The sequence below is a fragment of the Peromyscus californicus genome, unplaced genomic scaffold, assembly GCF_007827085.1.
Source record: "Peromyscus californicus insignis strain IS unplaced genomic scaffold, ASM782708v3 Scaffold_11__1_contigs__length_118956290, whole genome shotgun sequence".
Taxonomy (NCBI): domain Eukaryota; kingdom Metazoa; phylum Chordata; class Mammalia; order Rodentia; family Cricetidae; genus Peromyscus; species Peromyscus californicus.
This window is the reverse complement of record NW_026294402.1, coordinates 50,931,594-50,945,230: the sequence shown is the minus strand read 5'-3', so window position 1 is coordinate 50,945,230 and position 13,637 is coordinate 50,931,594. Positions and strand designations below refer to the sequence as shown.

The 13,637-nt window shown below is 40.2% G+C and overlaps 1 protein-coding gene across 1 annotated transcript in view; it reads right to left on the bottom strand.

Moving 5' to 3' along the window:
• Hmg20a (high mobility group 20A) overlaps nt 1-13,637 on the bottom strand; it is an 80,945-nt gene that overhangs the window by 40,239 nt on the left and 27,069 nt on the right. The gene's annotated exons all lie outside the window — the stretch shown is intronic.

Here is a 13,637-nt window from a genome sequence, read left to right as displayed (position 1 = left end):
TGGCTTTGATTCTGAGAAAGGAAGCTACTATAAGTAAGGCATGAGAGCTAATGTTTTCATGGGATCATACTGGCTGTGGGCAGGTGGAGAGGGAAAGGGTTAGAGGTCATGTAGGAAGCTTCTATAAGATCCAGAAGGGTAATGAAGGCTTAGAAGGAAACACTAGAGTAGGTGTGAAGTAGTTAGATTATTGATATATTGTGAAGGTGCAACCAACTTGGATGTTTAAACAAACCCAAAACAATTGGGAATAAAATCTATAAACTGTGACCTGTATATACATTAACCATGGTCTGTTGATCTGATTAATAATGAAGAGTGGGCTGTACTGAAAATATACTACTTGTAATTTGTATTGAAGGCAATTTTGCTACAAAAGAAACAACTCAGTTGCCATCTACTACAATGCCTGTAGCTCATGCATTTTCAACAAGCCTGTGTTGCTTCCAGTCACTATGGGATCAAGAATGTGTTTGCTGCCAGTAGTGGGCAACTCTGCTTTACAGCATTTTACAGTCTGCAGTCTCTCTCAGGTCAGAGATGTTCCTCAAAACCAAGAAAGGAAAATGAGTGGCCAGAGTCAGAAACAAACATAAAGCTGCCATCTTGTTTAGGATGTTTATGAAGTAACAGTCTGCCAACTTAGGATTCAAGTATCTTCTAAAAAACTATGAAGGTACTACATAATCAAAAGAAACTCGACATTTTCAGTTTCTTTCTAACCAGGTGAATTCCTCTACATGAACATGAACCCCGGTTGGTAGAACCCTGTTACTATTAACACAAAATGTACTGGAAGGAAAAAAAATCCCCACAAAAAGAAAGAGGCAATGTTTTCTATTAGTTTTATGTAAGGCACTGTGATAACAGGGAAAATAAAAACACCACTTTCCTCTGCCAAATCAAAACTTGTCATTTTACAACTCAGTATTGTCTTTGGAGGTTATGGTCCATTTGTTTGGCTGTTTTATGGGGTTTGTTGGTCTCAAACTACACAGCCTATCTAAACACTGCTTTTATTAGCAGTAAACAAGGAAGTAAATGCCCAAGACCAACTCAGACCCATAGTAATCCCATAAAACATGGCATCCCTTCCTTAGTGTGGAGTACCTTCTTCATTTCCTGGTATACTATAGCAGTAAAAAGGCGATGTGGGGGCAGGATATAGCTCAGTTGATACACCGCTTACTTAGCATGCATGGAGTCCTGGTCTTGAATTTACCATACATAAACTGACCATGCTGGCACGGGAGTGTAATCTCAGCACTTGGGAGGTGGAGGTAGGTAGATTAGAGAAATTCAAGGTCACTCTTGTCTGTATACAAAGCAAGTTCAAAGTCAGCTAAGGTTACAAGAAACACTATTTCAGAACAAAAAAGTTAAGAGCCACCAAACCAATGAACTAAACAAACAAGCCCAGAAAAATGAGGGAGAAAGAAAAAAAGAAAGAAAGAGAAAAGGAAAAAGGCATGTTGGTATAGCCATATTCCCTATAGGAGATCATGTGATCCCCCCCCCCCCCCCCCCCATCTACCTCTTTCTGCCTCTCTGGTAGAGGTGGGGATTAAACTCAGGACCTCATCAATGTTAGGCAAACACAGTGTCCTAATACTGAGCCACATGTAACTAAACATCTATGTACGACATTTTCAGTGACATTTGATTATATAGTCAGAAAAAAAGAACAAACCTCCTTTTAATTACACAAAGCACAAAAATTCAACATTTTTACTTTGTGAAGCTATGTGTATTTTTCACTCTCTTCTTGATAACTATTTTTCCATTTTTTTAAAAAAAGATTTGTATTTTATATGCATGGGATGCTGTGCCTGATTGTATATGTGCACCATGTGTATGCAGTGCCAGCAGAGGCCAGCAAAGGGCACAGGACCCCTGGAACTGGCGTTACAGATGTTTGAGCTGTCATGTAGATGATGGGAATTAAACCTGGGACCTCTAGAAAAGCAGTGCATGCTCCTCACCTCTGAGTCATCTCTCCAGCTCCTCTTCTTGGTGGTTCTTAAGGGAAGTTTATCAAAATCAGGGAATTAAAATTTGAGCATGGTACACATCTGTACACATCTGTAACTCTAGCATTTAGGAGGTAGAGGGTAGAATATTTGGTTGCCTGCCCGAGGCCTCACTTTTCGCACAGATGGAACCTCTCTGGTTTATAAGCTATGGATTTTAGGCAAAAGATTAAAACCACATCAGCTTTAACTCTAACAAAAGAATAACAAGACTAATTTGGTCACTCCAAGATTCTTCATATTTCCATATTTACTAAAATCTGACACAACATGTATTGTTGGAGGATAAGTTACATAGTGAGTTTCAGGCTAGCCTGGGTTGTATACTGAAACTCCATTTAAACTGGAGGGGGCATTCATAATTATCAACAGGGAACATGATGAGATTTCTAAAAAGCTATTAAAACAGTGTTTAGTTTATTATACTTCACTATGTTTAGCATCATGGTTGGGTCTGGAATATCCTATCGAAAATTCATGGGCTGAAGGATTGGTTTGTAGCAGGTGGTACTACTGGGAGATGATGGGAACATTAGAAAGAGAGGCCTAGTTACCGAGGACATACCTTGAGATGGCATTTTTTTTTTCTGGCCCTTTCCTCCTCTTCCTGGTCCTCATTCTTGTCTTCCTCCCCTGTTTCCTTTCCTCCTAGGTGCTCTGAGGTGAGCAGCTTTGCTTTACCCATGTTCTCCACCATTAAACCCAGCTTATCTCAGTCCCAAGTGATGGAGCCAAAGCAACCGTGATCCTCCAAAACCATGAGGAAAAAAACTGTTCTACTTCACATTGGTTTGCTCAGATATTTGGCCACAGCAATGGAAAACTAACATATACTGCAAAATGGCAGAAGTAAATACAATAAAAATAATAACAACAAACTCACATCCTTTTATAGTTAGACTACATAATTTAGAGTCAGGCAAACAGCTAAAAAGAATGTAGAAAGGTGGTAGTGGCTGATGTGTGGAAAGGTATATATTTAAGTATATGAGCATAACAGGGATAAGATATAGAGACAGAGATGAATCCAATGACTAAGGTAACAGCTAAGGTGACCTTTAATTATCACTGTGCATTTACAGATGCACTGGAGAGCTGAAGGATACAAAGCACAGCTGAGCAAACTATCTGACAAGGAACAGTTAGCCTGCAGCACTTGACTATTGAGAAATCCAGTCTCATGCTAAGGTAGACAGCACCAAAATAGTGTGGTTCAAGGCTGGGGTCTTGGGAAGGCAACACAAAAGAAGGCAGAAGCAACACAGGTCCCAGGAAAAACATTAGCCAAAGCTCTAGGGCAGGGTATTGGCAGTGCAAGGAGCATGCTCCTCTGTCCTCTCTCTCACCCACACTTGCCAGCTCGGTTCGGCAGCCGTGAAACAAAGAGTGGGAAACGGTTCTCTGATGGGCAGGAAATTCTAAATTTTTTACTCTTTCAAATCCAATTTGGGGCTGGGATACAGCTCGGCTGGAGAGTGACTGTTCAGCATGCACGAACCCCTTGGTTCAATCTCAGGCACTTCATAAAAAGGGCGTGGTGATTTCTGCCTGTAATCCCAGCATTTAGGAATAGCTGCATGAGGAACAAAAGTTCAAGGTCATTCTCGGCTACATAGTGAGCTTTGAGGCCAGCCTGGGATACATGAAACCCTGTCATAAAACAAAACAACAACCTAAAAAACACTCCTGAGGACACTGGGTAATACAGATTTCCTCCACCAAAAGATGAAGAAACAAAAAAACTCAGCAACAAGGAGGCGACAGTACTGTGTTCACTGCCACTACCATTAAAAGGTTTTCTTCGGAAACAAGCAGGCCCGAGTGCAATGTGCTTAATAGCTTAAACAGGTAGAAATGTCCTCAATTCTTATCGCAACTTTCTGCTTCTAAATTCTAAAGAAGACAAGTGACTAAATGGCCACAAAATTCCAATCCGATATACTGAAAGCACTTAGGGACCAGCTCCCTAGAATACTTGGTTGCCTGCCCGAGGCCTCACTTTTCACACAGATGGAACCTCTCTGGTTTATAAGCTATGGATTTTAGGCAAAAGATTAAAACCACATCAGCTTTAACTCTAACAAAAGAATAATAAGACTGATTTGGTCACTCCAAGATTCTTCATATTTTCGTATTTACTAAAATCTGACAGAACATGTATTTTTTGGAGTTGTCTAACCAGATCCCAGAGGACTAGGTCTTCCCTCCACAGTAAACACATCCATTTGCTGTGTTAGCATGTCCTTTTGTCATGAATTGACTTCTACTGTGGTACCACAGAGAGGATTTACAGATGACAATCTGTACCCCACACCCCTAAATGTAAAATCGACTATTTTCCTCAAAGGGATGTGGTGAAAATGAAACAAAATAGCTCTTATGTTCTGCATGCAAGAACACAAAAGCTACTTTTTAACTGTTACAGTGTCTTCAGTGAAATATTTATGAGGAAGTATATTATAAAGATACATAAGAAAAAAGATCAAACAGGCACAGCACCTTCCAATCAAGTTAGAAGGTGGCAGAATTATGAATAATTACTTTCCAGTCTTTAATGTTCTAATTTTCAGAAATACTGTTATTTTAGTGGAAGTGGAAAGTCAGGCTCACGTCTGTAATCCTAGCACACAGGAGCTACAGCAGAATAAGTGCTGTGAGTTCAAGGCCAACCTGGGCTACAAGAAGAAACCCTGACTCAACAACAAATTGAAGATCAACACTGCCATCACAATTGGAGACTTTGTTTATTTACTGAGACAGGGTCACATGTAATACTGCAGACTAGTCTTCAACTCACTATGTAGACAATAAGATCTTGAACTTCTGAGCTTCCTGCTTTCACCTCCCTAGTGAAAATATACTGAAATTATCCTGTGAGGGGAAAAAAAAATCCACCTGGATGGATTTGACCATATGCAAATATGAAATTCTGAAACAATGAAAAAAAACCCAAACAAACCAGAAAACAATGTTTCATAAAAGAAAAACTACGGTCAGTACATTTAATCTAGGAAACATCATGGCTTTGAATCACAGTCCACAGCAGGTGTGGCTCATTAGCAGTTTCCTGACCTGCTGTTTTCCTTCTTGCTACTATATCGTAAGATAAATATTGAAGGTAATATACTTGATTCATTTCTAGTTCCATTATCATCTCACTGCCTTCAGAAATCTGACTCCAAATTACCTTACTTAAAAAAGGAGGTGTTGGTATTCTTTCATCATTATGTTTTTTACACAGTCATATCTTTCTGGAGTCATTTATTTTTGCCACAACATCTCCCTAACTATCTAATTTAGCTTTTTGTGAGTAATAACACTAGAATATTTAAAAGGCAAGACTGACAATTATAATCAAGATGTAGCAATGTGAACATTGAAAGAAGATGTATAACTGTTTTTTAATAACAAATTCACTTAAAATTTTTGGGAAAAAGAAGTTCCTTGAATTTTCGGTAAACAATCATGTGCAACAGCCATTATAGAGGGATGCAACCCCAGGCAGTAGCAAGAGCTCTGAATTGAGTCAGGAAATCTGATTCTTAGGTAAGGCTAAGTAGCTGTGGTTTCTGGGATCATTAAACCAGTCTAGATCAAGTTTCTTATCTGTTAATGAAGGATTACATAAATTCTAAATTTGTTTAGGTGTCAGAACATATAGAACACCATAAAATTGACTGAATGAACTAGAAGCCATTTACAAACAAGCAGAAAACAGGAATATATTAACATAAAGGGGCTAGAAAGATGGCTCATCAGTTAAGAGTATTGCTCTTCCTGAAGACTGAGTTTGGTTCCTAGCACTCATTTCAAGTGGCTCCAGTTCCAAGTATCTCACACCTCTGCCCTCTGCAGGCAACCCCCACTCTGACATACACTCACACTGATACACAAATATACATGATTAAAACTAAAATTAAAAAAAAATATTGAAATCCCAACTACAAACCCCTCTGCAAGAATGACGGATGCTCTTAACTACTGAGTCAACTCCCCAGCCCCAAACACTTACTCAAGTTGTACCAAGTTCTACTGCAGTTTGAGAAGCATTTCAGTATTTAATCCTTACAAGTGAAAAGAGCTATTTTGTAATGGACAAACTGAGCCTCAGAGAGGTAAGTAACTTATCTATGTTTACTGTGAGGGTCACAGCTGTTCACATGTTGAGCTCTCCTTTCAGGACTGCATTTCCTCACTACATCTGAGATAAGGAAAGGCCCACAAAACTCATACAGTTGATGAATGTGAATGACATATGATGCTTGTGGGCAGAAACTGAATCCATAAGCAGTTTGTCATGCTGCCACCCTCCTAATATACAATGATCATGAAAGTGTATTTCAGTGGTGGCCTACATGATCAAAACAGTACAACCCCTTGTTGACCAACTTTGGACAAATAGCAAAAAAGAGAGAGGAAGGGAAGCGAGTGAAATTTTGTGATCGTTTATTATGATTAGTAATAATCTAGCCCATCCTAATTGATAATTACACAGTTAATACATTTCCAACTTAGTGGAATTATCTACTTGTTCATAGCTAATGCCAAAAATGTAAGAATTTATAGGAGAAAATAGTACAATTCTATGTATTATCACCTTTTGGGTGTTTGAACGACTGAAAATGTACATCATCTAATTAGTTAAGACTGGTTTATTGTCCAAATGTCTTTATGACCTTGGGATAGGTAAGAATTCCTTTCAAAAGAAGGCACAAGCCACAAAAAAGGAAAAAAAATAGAAGTTTACTAAAGTTAAAAATGTCTATTCTTCAAAAGACCACATGAAAAGAAGGGTTAGATAGATTATAAAGTTATGTTTGTGATAAACACATTTAGTAAAAATTCATATCTGGAACATAGAGAATGCCTACAAATCAAAAGACAAGTAACTCAATCTAAAATAAGACATATAAATAAAATAAATGTTAATAAAAAGACTACACAAATGATCAGTAACTAGAAAGACACTAGCATATGTCTAAAGTAGCTAAAATAAAGCAGAATGACACTACAGTGTTGGGCAAGGACGGGAAAAATTCTCTTCTCAATAGGAAAAAAATGTAAAACTTAGTATACAAAATAATGAGTCTCATTATATTAGTAAACACGTATATCCATACACATTGGTTATATTTACCTCTCCATTACTCTCTCTGCTCCCACTGCCAACAAATAATCCCACGTTTGCTTTCATGTCTTTTGTGTGTATTTTTAAAGTTAGATCCCACATGAATGAAATCATGTGACAGTTGTTTTCCCCTTCCTTCTCTCACTATCCACTCCTTGTACAGTCCCCCTTCAATTTTCATGTCTTATATATCATCTCCCTTTTAAATGTAAATTCTGTATATGACAGAAAGTGTGATGTCTTTCTGAGTCTGGCTTACATTGCTTTACATTATGATCTCTAGTTCCATCTATTTTCCTGAAAATGACATAATTCACTCTTTAAGGTGAAGTAAAATGTCACTTTGTGTGTATGTGTATCACATTTTCTTTATCCATTCACCTACTGATGGACATCTAGGCTGACTCCATGTCTTTGCTATTGTGAATGGAGCCACAATAAACATGGGCCTGTAAGTGTCTCTGGTATGTTAACTCAGGTTCCTTCAGGTTGACCTAGTAGTAGTAAAGCTGGATCATAGTAGTTTTCTGAGGAGTTTTCAGACTGACTTTCTTGTCACTATGAATTTAAACGGTACAATCTCCTTGGAGAATCATTTAACAAACCTTCTAAACCATACTTTTCCTATGAACCATTGTTCTATTTTCATTTACTGCCGAGTCCTTGCATGGCTCCGGGCACCTGACCTGACTGGAGAAGAATGAAGAAAGGACAGACACAATACACAGTAAAGCTAGAATCAGGTGGAGTGGGCTCTCTAGCACCCGGAAGCAGCATGTTTATTACACATAGAATTTTACATGGAGGTAGACTTATTGCATACAGCTGAACCAGGAGACAGGTTTAGCTAATCTTGGCAGTAGCCTCTGTAGGGGAGCAGTCTTCAGGCTATGAATTGGGGGTGGGGGTGAAAGCTATGGTGGACACTTTCTGCACATACTATCAACATCAGTGCATGGACCAGAGGAAGGCTTTGCCATCCCTTTGAGCTTTAACCTGAGGGGGTGGCTGGCTTTGCTATATTCCCCATGGATATGATGCTATGGTCTTTGACATGGCTCTGACCATCTCAACAACATACATTCACTCAGGACTTCATTCACCCAGGGTTCCTCCACACCCCACAATTTCTGTTGCTTTGATAAAATAATCTAACTAAAAGCAACACAGGGGAGGAAGGATCCATCTGACCCACAATTCCAGGTCCCAGTCTGCCACCATGGGGTGAAGTAAAGGCAGGAACCCAAAGCATAATATACACAATCAAGAAGAGAGAGAATAAACACAGGAATCCTTACTTGCTTCCTATGCTCGGATAATGTTCCTGACTCTTGCACACTTCAAGGATTAGCCCATTAAACAGTGCTGCCCACATTCATGGTTGGTCTTTCTACCTCAATTAACAATCAAGAGAACTCGATACAGACCTGCCCAAAGACCAATCTGATGTAGATAATTCCTCATTAAGACTCTCTTCCCTAGAGGCAGGGTGCTGGGGAGGCTCTCAGGAATCCACAAGGTCGAACCCACCTTGGTCTGCTGGCAGTGGTCCAAAGGGTGCCTGGACTGGTCTACTCTGGTGACCAGCCTAGCAAATAACCCAGCTGTCATCATAGAGCCTTTGTCCAGTGACAGATGGAGGCAGATACAGAGATCCATGGCCAGGCACCAGGCTGAGCTCCAGGAATCCAATTGTTGAGAGAGAGGAGAGATACTGTAGGTGAGGGACGTCGAGATCATGATGGGAGGACGTGCAGAGATGACGGACCACACTAGTGGAAGCCCATGAACTGTGGACTGGGGGCTGTGGAGCCCCCATGGGACTGGACTAGGCCCTCTGGACACAGAAGACGGTTGTTTGGCTCGAACTGTTTGGGGGGCACACAGGCAGGGGGATTGGGATCTGTCCCTGGTGCATGGGCAGTGGGAAGGGGCTTGGACCTGCCTAGGCTCAGTGAGCTGGGCTCTGCTGACTCCCCATGGGAGACCTTGATTTGGAGGATGTGGGGATGCGGGTTGGCTTGGGAAAGAAGGCTGGGGGGTGGGAAGAGGGAGGGGGGGGTCTGTGGATAGCATGAGGAGTAGAAAATTTCTTAATAAAGAAAAATAAAATTAAAAAAAAAAAAGACTCTCTTCCCTGCTAGGCATGGTGCCACATGCCTTTAATCCCAGCACTAAGGAGGCAAAGGCAGGTGACTATGAGTTCAAGACCAGTCTAGTCTACATTGTGAGTTCCAGGACAGCTGGGGCTATGTAGAGAGACCCTGACTCAAGAAAAAAGACTGTCTTCCAAGTTGAGAGTTAACACTAACCAGCACAACTACCAACAATATCCTACAGAAATACAGATATAAGAAACGAATGCATATGCCTAACAAAAAAATGTATGAGAATGCCAGATATGGTAACACATAACTTTAGACCCAACACTCAAGAGGCAGAGATGGGCAGATCTCTACAAGTTTGAGACTAGCCTGGTCTACACAGTAAGTTCCAATTCAGCCAGGGCCACATACAGTGAGCCTGTCTGAAAAAAACAAAACAAAAACTATGAGAATGTTTATGGTAGCTTATTAATAATGACCTCAAATGCTAACAATATCAGGAATACATTATATTCTTACAATGAAACCAAGAATATTATAAAGATTAAACTCCTGTCATATGCAACATGGATGAATCTCAGAGATTTAAGGATGAGCAAAAGAAAACCAGCCAGCACTTGGGAAGCCGAGGCAGGAGGATTATGAGTTTGAAGAAAGTCTGAGCTACACTGCAAATTTCAGGTTAGCTTGAGCCACATAATACAAAAATCCAAAAGAGTCAGGAGAGTAAATATTTATGTGCATGATTTTCAAGAGCATTTAACTCTATGATGACAGAAATTAGGTTAGCAGTGTTTCAGGTACAGGGAGAGAAAGGGGCTACTGATTGGAGGAGTGCCCTGGGGAGCTTAAATATTTATAGCTGTGTATCTACCTCTTTATTTGTGAACAAACTCACCGACCTTATATAGTTAGTATGTAGATTTTTGCACAAAAAAGTTAGAAGACATCAGAGAAGCACTGGTTTAAGCAGTTTAGGATTCTAAGATTCACAAAGGACAGGAGTTACCCCTAACCCCAAGGCTCAGTCCAACCTGAGTCTGTTTACTGTCTATCCCAACTGCCCTTCTCCCCCTTCCCACTGAGACAGGGTTTCTCTGTGTAGCCCTGGCTGTCCTGGAACTCACTCTGTAGCCCAGGCTGGCCTTGAACTCACAGAGATCTGCCTGCATCTGCCTCCCAGGTGCTGGGATTAAAGGTGTGTGTCACTACTGCCCAGCTGTGTTGTTCTTTGGTAACGAACCCCCAAACCTGACCCCAAGAAACTGCCTCCCTGGGTTTCTCTCTCTACGTCAATGAACTTTAGTATTTCAAAGTTTTGTTTCAATCTGAGAAGATAATCAGCTTGTAGAAATTTGATTCAACATAGGAACTTAAAATGTGCCTCAGATCTGTAAGCTGGCTACACTTAATCTGTGTGTTTGTAAGAGCAGGAAGGAGGAGGGGGGTCACTGTTGAACATATTAGAAGATGAGTGCCAAGGCCTGGCGTACTGGGTTTGGACAAGCTCCCCATTAGATGCTTATACTGGGAGAGTAAGAATGGCATTTCTTACACAAAAGGTAAGTTGGTAAGCCGGTGGCAATTATTTTGACCTAGACATTTTGAATAAAGATGAATAAATGGGAAAGTGATTATGCCTAAAGCAATGAATTGTAATGGACTTCTTAAGCAAACACAAAAGCATTTACTTGACCTCAAAGAGACAACTGAAGATTTAATACAACTGTATATTTTAAGGAATTTAAAAGTCTTTACAAAATTAAAGTTTAGGAGATAAATGTAATGGTAAAGAATGAGTTTTTATTATTTATTTTATTTATTTAATTTATTTTTTTTTTCAAGACAGGGTTTCTCTGTGTAGCTTTGTGCCTTTCCTGGATCTCGCTCTGTAGACCAGGCTGGCCTTGAACTCACAAAGATATGCCTGCCTCTGCCTCCCAAGTGCTGGGATTAAAGGCATGCGCCACCACCGCCCGGCCGGAGTTTTTATTTTTTAAAGCAGAGACCCATGTAACAAAAGCTGGTCCCAAACTCACTATATAGCCAAAGATGGCTTTGAACTTGCTATTTTCCGGCTTCCACGTCCCCAGTGCTGGGATATCAGGTATATGCCACTACCATGTCCAATTTATACTGTGCTGGAGATCAAACCCAGGGCTTGTGCATGTAAGCAAGCACTCTACCAACTGAACTACATCCCCAGTGTTCTGTTTTTTATTTCATAGACTGAAACAATAATTGAGACAGAATTAATTCAAGGTTACTGGCAACATGAATTATACAAAGTAAATCTTGACTCCAAATGTAAAATGTATTCATTTCATGACTCTGGGGAAGTTTTGAGGCAGCATATGAACTGAGAAGAAGGAAAATTTGCGTTTGGCTGTGCTTTACTGTATTCTGAAAGACAAGGTGCCATGAAACTGATGGTTCTGTGGAGTTGGCATGCAAATACGGACTAGAGAAGATGCTTGAAGACAATGAAGATTATACATCAGACTAACCAAGGAAAGTATATACAAGCAGTGTCATCAGCAACACTAAACTGAAGGCTTACAGTGAATGTGGTTCAATGCTAAACTGATTTAAGGACGCTAACATGGGAGGATATACTACTGAGTACCAACTGACTTCTTGATTCCCTGAGCTACTGGCTTTTCTATTCAGCTAACACTTCACACTTTCACTTTAGTATCAGGAATCTCATCATTTTGTGCTGTGATTTCTCATGTATTGTCTTTTCCATAGAAGGCACCATGCTTGGAGTGAACTAGCTTCCTCGAGGATCTTGGTTCTCTTACTATCATCTTAACCTCTCTGGCAATAAAGATTACTGTTATTATTTTTTTTCAGATATAAACACACTGTAGTTCTATATGAGAACAAAACCAAACAAAGCTTGTAAGAAAATCTTCCATTAATTTCTGTCTTCCTTCTAACCACTGCCCTTTTACTTACTTACTTGAAAGACTACGCTAGGCATTGCTTCTATTCAGTCGGAAACCTACAGTTTCCAGTTTTCTATTTCTATCTTTATGAAACAGTCTCAGGTACTGTTATCCTCTGAAGTGCTCCTTTCTATGGACACCTGTGTGTGCATGCATGTGTCCGCTTGTGTCTGTGGATGCCAGAGGACAAACTTGGATGTGGACATTCCTTAGGTGCTGTCCACTTTTTTTTTTTTTAAATATATTTATTTTGGGGTGGAATGACGGCTCAGTGGTTAAGAGCACTTGCTGCTCTTCCAGAGAAACCAAGTTTGGCTCTCATGTTAGGCAGCTTAGAACACTGTAACTCTAGCTGTAGGGGATCCTATACCTCTGGCCTCCACAGGAACCTGCACTTATGTACACAGACACAAACATATACATAATTAAAAATCAATTATTTATTTTATGTATATGAGTGCTGTGGAATAATTCTTTTGTACACTGTGAAGATTTGTCACTCGGATTTGTTTAATAAAAAGCTGATTGGCTAGTAGCCAGGCAGGAATTATAGGCAGGACAACCAAACTTGGAGAATGATGGGAAGAAGGAGGGAAGAGTCAGGAGAGACACCAGCCAGCTGCCAAGGAAGCGGGCATGCAGAAAATGAGGTAAAAAGCCATGAGCCACATGGCAAAGCATAGATAAGAAATATGGGTTAATTTAAATGTAAGAGTTAGGTAGTAACAAGCCTGAGCTATTGACTGAGCATTTATAATTTATATTAAGTCTCTGAGTCAGTTATTTGGGAAGTGGCTGCTGGTTATTTGGCAACAGGCAGTCCAGACAGAAAAACTCCACCTACATGTGAGTGTTTTGCCTGTATGTACATATGTGCACCATGTGCCTACATTGCCCAGGGTGGCCAGAAGAGTCAGATCCCCCTGAAACTGGTGTTATAAATGGTTGTGAGATGCTAAGTGGGTGCTAGGAACTAGATCCTGATCCTTTGCAAGAGTATTAAGTGTTCTTAATCCCGGAACAATTTCTCCAGCATGCCCCCTTTAATGTGTGTTGTTGTTTGTGTTTTGTGTATATGCATACTCTTTGTGTGAGAACTTGTGTATATGAGTATGGTACATGCATGTAGAGATCAGAGGACAACCTTGGGTGTCAGTCTTCACTTTCCACCTCATTTGAATCAATGTATCTTGATCACCACTGCATAAACCAAACTAGCTGGTCTATTAGCTTCCAAGATTTTTCTGTTTCTGCCTCCCATCTTGCTGAAGGTACAATGGGATGATGGATGAATGCTACCTCATCTAGCTTTATTTATGTGAGTTCTGGGAATCCATTTTCCAAGTCTTTATTCTTGATGACACGCACTTAGAGACTGAGTCACCTCTCCAGTGCACTTTCTCTTTCCCTCTGCTTTTTCAGA